Genomic DNA, 5,141 nt, shown 5'->3' with positions numbered 1-5,141 from the left:
CAAACATAAAGTTTCAGACAACAACTTCAAAATTTAAAATTCAAATTGCATGTCTAAACACACTACAATTACAAGTTTATAAGCGCACTTAGCATTAAACCATAAGAGATCATTTGATAGAATGCATAAGAATAGCATTGGATAGGACGTATTAATAATTTTGAGATTGATTATGTTGTAGTTAGTTCTTATCCATTGGTTGATTTGGTGTATTACTCCCTTCATTCAACAATAGTTGTTCACTAGACTATGTTGGGATGTCCAGCAACATTTATCCACTTTATGAAACCAATAGACAATTTTACACTTAGGGGTCGTTTGGTTGGGAACAAGTTATCCCAGAATTAATCATCCTGGAATAACTTATCCCACCATACATGGTGGGACAAGTTATCCCATCACTATGATATGAATGGTGGGATACCTTATCCCACCATGTATATGGGATAACTTATCTCATTACTATGGTATAAATTGTGGGATAAGTTCCCAAAATGACAACCAAACAGGACTATCCCAGATTATTATTTTTTATCTCAGAACTATTTATTCTTATTCCTCACACTAAACAACCCCTTAATTTCTAATTTACCCTTATCATTATTTATAGTCATTTTTCTATTACATTTTTCAAGATATTATATTTATTATATTCAAATGATGATATAGTAAAATTACTCTTCTATTCATAGTTTCTTAAGAAGTGTGCAAAATCAATAGTGGACAAGTATTGTTGGACCGAGGGAGTAATACTTATCCTTGTATTAACGACCCTTATATTACTAATACCATAATTTGATATGTATTAATTATACACCTGGTAGTATCATGACTAATACATCCTACTAAACAAACCCTCCCTCGGTCTCAATCTGTTGGTAATAACTAATAAGTAAAGTTTGTGATTAGCATACAACTAACTTTAGAGAAAATCAAAAAGACTTTAATGACTCAAGGTTTATATTAAGGAAAGGAGAGTGTAGGAGAACGAAGGAGAGAGGGAGCAGCCCTCGACCCGATCATCCAATTCGCTCCAACAGAAATACAGGTTGCACTTCTATAAGCTTAAAGTCATAGCTGAATGAAATAGGCAATGCTAGTACGAGCTCTCATATTCATGAGAATGAGACTATGACTGCTTAAATGGAACTTAATGAGTGAAAATGAGGTTTCATAGTTTAATCATTATTTTATATTGTCATCAGAAGTAATCAGCAACCTTATTATGATTACACTTATTCCCAGGTGCATAGTACTTTTAAGAATTCAAAATCTTGTCTTGAAAGGGAAATTAGACAAGAATAAATGGGTATCAACATTTAAATAACTGATCTAACATTAATCATAACTCTATATATCCAAGATAAGACAACTACTGCACAACCATGATCCTTACAATTAAAAGAGCTGAGAATAGCATCAGACAAATATATATATATATATTATTATATTATTATATTTAGATATGGCAGTTTGTTAGGATCTGCCGTAAAGAGCTGGACTAAAAGCTATACAAATTGTACATTGAGGCCCACTAATTTCAAGGTATTCCTTTTCTTCTTCTATCTTAATAATTTTTCCTTCAAATTTTAGGGGAAAATCGAAATGGAAGTCCCTAGCTTCAATTTTTTCTTCGGACCTTGTTTGTGAGCAAGGGAAAAATCAAAGTATGAGTTTTCACTCATGCAACTGAAAAACTCTATTTTATGGGTTTATAAAGCTTTGATTTTTTGTATTGAAAGAGAAATTAGGACAAAAGTGTACAAGTTTCTCCATCCTAAGTTCTTATTTCTCCGTTTATTACTACTATTACCACATTTTTCTGCTTTCATCTCCTGATGTTTACTTCTCTTTCTTAATTCTCCCCGTCTTATTCTATTTTTGAATAAATTTGGATTTGTGATCATATTTGGTAGATGGATCTTTGATGTTATAAGCGGGTGCTTACTATTGGTAAGTGGGTGAGTAGTGGTTGAATTCTCTTTGTCCTTTCTTTTTATCTGATTTTCGTTTTCGTCCAATGTAGTTAGTTGAAAATTTTAATTCTAATTCTTTGTCCACTTACTGATTTTTGGTTAATTTATTGCCACTAATAAAAGTTCAGACTTACAAGTACAATGCTAATAGGGAACTCAATTGATCATCATGATACTATGTTTCGAAAAAGAGCCTGTATATTTAGTTTTTTAAAATTTGCCTTATTTAAGATACTCAAGGAACTATTTTTATGTTGATAAATGCAGAAATTGAGGATCTGTTGTATTGCGGTTAATGTAACATGCCTAATAGTGCCCTAAAAATATTCTTTGTAAAAGGTACTTTTCTCTTCCATTTTTTACTCTTTGGATTTCTCATGCCTCTCTTACATCTCTTGAGAATTTCAACAAAGTGCGTCATAGTTTTCTTACTTTGATACAAGTATATCGCAAAACCAACTCTAACTTTGTTTGTGCACAGTGGGTGTCGAGGCCAAATTTCAGGTTCCTTTTCTTCTATCTTATGCTCAAATCTTTTTCAGTTTGAATTTTATTTTAGGCTTTCTCCTTATGTTTGATGTAATTTTGGTTTCTACTTGATAAGTGGAAAAATATATGCATATAGAACATGATTTATCTTTTTTGTATGTTTGTAATAGTTGTTGGCTGCTGTTACTAACATCAGTTTGGTACTACTATATTCATTAAGTAATTCATGATTTAACTTTGTGTTTTCAAAACCCTTCCATTGCTTTGATGGACCAAAAAATTAGAGGGCATATAAACATGTGATTCTATCTTTTTAAGAAAATCTTATTTGTGTCCATTCTTTTGCATTTTTCTTCCTTATCTTTTCTCTGTACTTTTTCTTAGTGAATTTTGTACTACATGGTTGTAGTTGATTGTTTAAACTCTTCTTCAGAACTAACTTTGATTGATTAAATCAGAAAGGATAAAATATAAATGAAAAGAAAAGAACTTTGATGCAGCAAAGTTTTTGACGATATGCATCAAGTACAAATTATTCTTTTATTTATTTTTTAAATTAGGCATTCTAAAGTTGTTGTGTGAGATCATAGGAATGGATTGCTGGTATTCTGTGGTAATAGGAAGTTCTACCCTAAAGTTTATCTATCACACCTTCTGTCCTATTAACCATTTTTCGTGAGTGCATCTAATGTCATCTTACTATGTTTACATGGAGTAGGTAGCGGAAGATGTAAAAATAATATATAAGAAAGAGCCTATATGTGAAGACATGATATTTCGTGAGCTTACTTTCTTTAATCATCTCACTATTACATTTGACTTATCATGTGAACAAGCAAAATGTTGAAATTTTGTCTTAAAAGAAGAGCATCACATAACATGATAACACATAATAGGAGTGTCACAATGATAGAATTATGTATAAACTATATATTTTCTGTATTTTGTATTATGGTTATGATTCTTTACATTTATCTTATGTTTATATTTTTAACACACACCAGCTATTTGAAGAAGTGCAATAGTTAGAAAGTCAGAATATCTTTGCATTATTGTTGAGACTTAGCAAAAAAATCTCAATTTTATGTGCCTTTCAACTTCATTCATGGTTCCCTTATGTTAATTTAGTTAATTCTTACAAGAAAAATAATTCATATTGTTTTTGTGCCATGACTAAATAGATTCATTGTCCGAGGAAAAATGAAGAATAAGGGGAAGCGATTTTGGCTAAAGGGTACCAATAGGACAAGCTTTGCGGAGAGTTTAATGGTAAGTTGTTTTTAGCACGCAAATGAAATTATCTAAGTGGTTATATTTTCTGCTGTCTATGAATATGCCAATGTTATGTAGTGGCTAAAGAATGATCTGGTTTTGATGGTGTTCTGCCGCATCTCTTTATAATATATTAGTTGCCTCTATATTTAATGGGAACTCATGAAATGTTAAAGTATCTGTTAGAACCAGTGAACATTAGCTCTTACAATGGTGTCATTTTCATGTCTTGTATGTTATTTCATGTCTTTATAATGTTCCCCAAGTTCAAAAAGTAGTAAGCTATTTGATTTGATAATAATTAAGAAAAGGAATATAGAGATTTTAATGCCATTTTATTCCTAAAAGAAGTTCCTTCTTTTAATTTCACCTTTGTCTCTCGAAGTCCTAATATTATTGACAGAGGACAAGGTAAGACAAGTGACTATATATAATTGGTCTCATGATAAAAGAAAAGAACTAACAGTGAAATTTATCGTAGATGGTGTATTGCCGAAACAGAGATTGTAGGTTAAGAGGTAAAGTGACATACCGCAGACACAAAAGCATTTACTAATTAAATCTGACAAATAAGGATATTACTTACAAAATGATCGAAGTGCAAGACACCATAAAGGAGGAAATCAACTCCTATCTCCAGGTAGTAGGAAGATTTTTTGAGAGATATTTCAAAGGTTTGACAAATTCTTAAAATACTTGCTTTATGATTAGGAGAAGATGTCGTTTCTCCTTGAAATCCTTCAACTCAAAAGTTTCTTACCAATGTACTCCACATTTTCTATTTTTTGAAAAATGAAAATCCTTTCTATTATGAAAAGTGATTTCATGAAGTCTCGACATAAGAGAATCAAGTGTAAATTATATTCTCTGTTTTTTCGTTGTTATAACATTTTCAGTTCTAATAGCTTCATAAACAAGTCGCCACTAGGTTCTCTATAGTAGTATTTGATTTGAGTAATGTGAACACAATATTAAAAAAATAAGTTTATATTGTTAACAATTAAGATTTGCTTCAAGTTTTTGGTCAAAACTTTGATTTGCACAACTCTTATGCAGGGAAGACATTTGAATGGATGAAAGTTCCTTTGCATCAACTATAGAAGATATATTTAGTTTTTGAGCTCCTGTTATTTAACTGGAACTACAACGATGATAAAATTTCTTTTACATATGTTTTTATGCATTATGCAATGACAATCATAATCAAAGCTCAAATTTTCCTTTTCAGCATTTTAAATCAAAAAAAGTTGAAGATACACAAATGCACATGTTGGGCCCGTGCCGTGCCCATCTAGTATAATAGAAATGGTACTTCATATGATTGTTGATATGAATGGATTATACAACCTAAAGTGCTTCGCAAAGCAAAACCCAGGAGCTCAAATAGAAATTGCTCCCAACAGA

At 31.1% G+C, this 5,141-nt stretch overlaps 1 long non-coding RNA gene across 3 annotated transcripts; it reads left to right on the top strand.

The window, feature by feature from the left end:
• Positions 1 to 1,600: 1,600 nt before the first annotated feature.
• On the top strand, positions 1,601 to 4,964 carry LOC107061847 (uncharacterized). Of its 3 annotated transcripts, XR_001474267.1 has the most exons (5): positions 1,601 to 1,953; positions 2,244 to 2,315; positions 2,458 to 2,480; positions 3,647 to 3,734; positions 4,794 to 4,964. It is a non-coding gene; the product is annotated as an uncharacterized lncRNA (long non-coding RNA). The 3 variants fall into 3 exon arrangements; XR_001474266.1 differs by lacking the exon at positions 2,458 to 2,480; XR_001474265.1 differs by having other exon boundaries at positions 2,244 to 2,480.
• Positions 4,965 to 5,141: the final 177 nt, after the last annotated feature.

This window comes from Solanum tuberosum, unplaced genomic scaffold (genome assembly GCF_000226075.1).
Source record: "Solanum tuberosum cultivar DM 1-3 516 R44 unplaced genomic scaffold, SolTub_3.0 scf00171, whole genome shotgun sequence".
Classification (NCBI taxonomy): Eukaryota; Viridiplantae; Streptophyta; class Magnoliopsida; order Solanales; family Solanaceae; genus Solanum; species Solanum tuberosum.
Note: the sequence above shows the minus strand (reverse complement) of the source record. Positions and strands in the feature narration are given on the sequence as shown.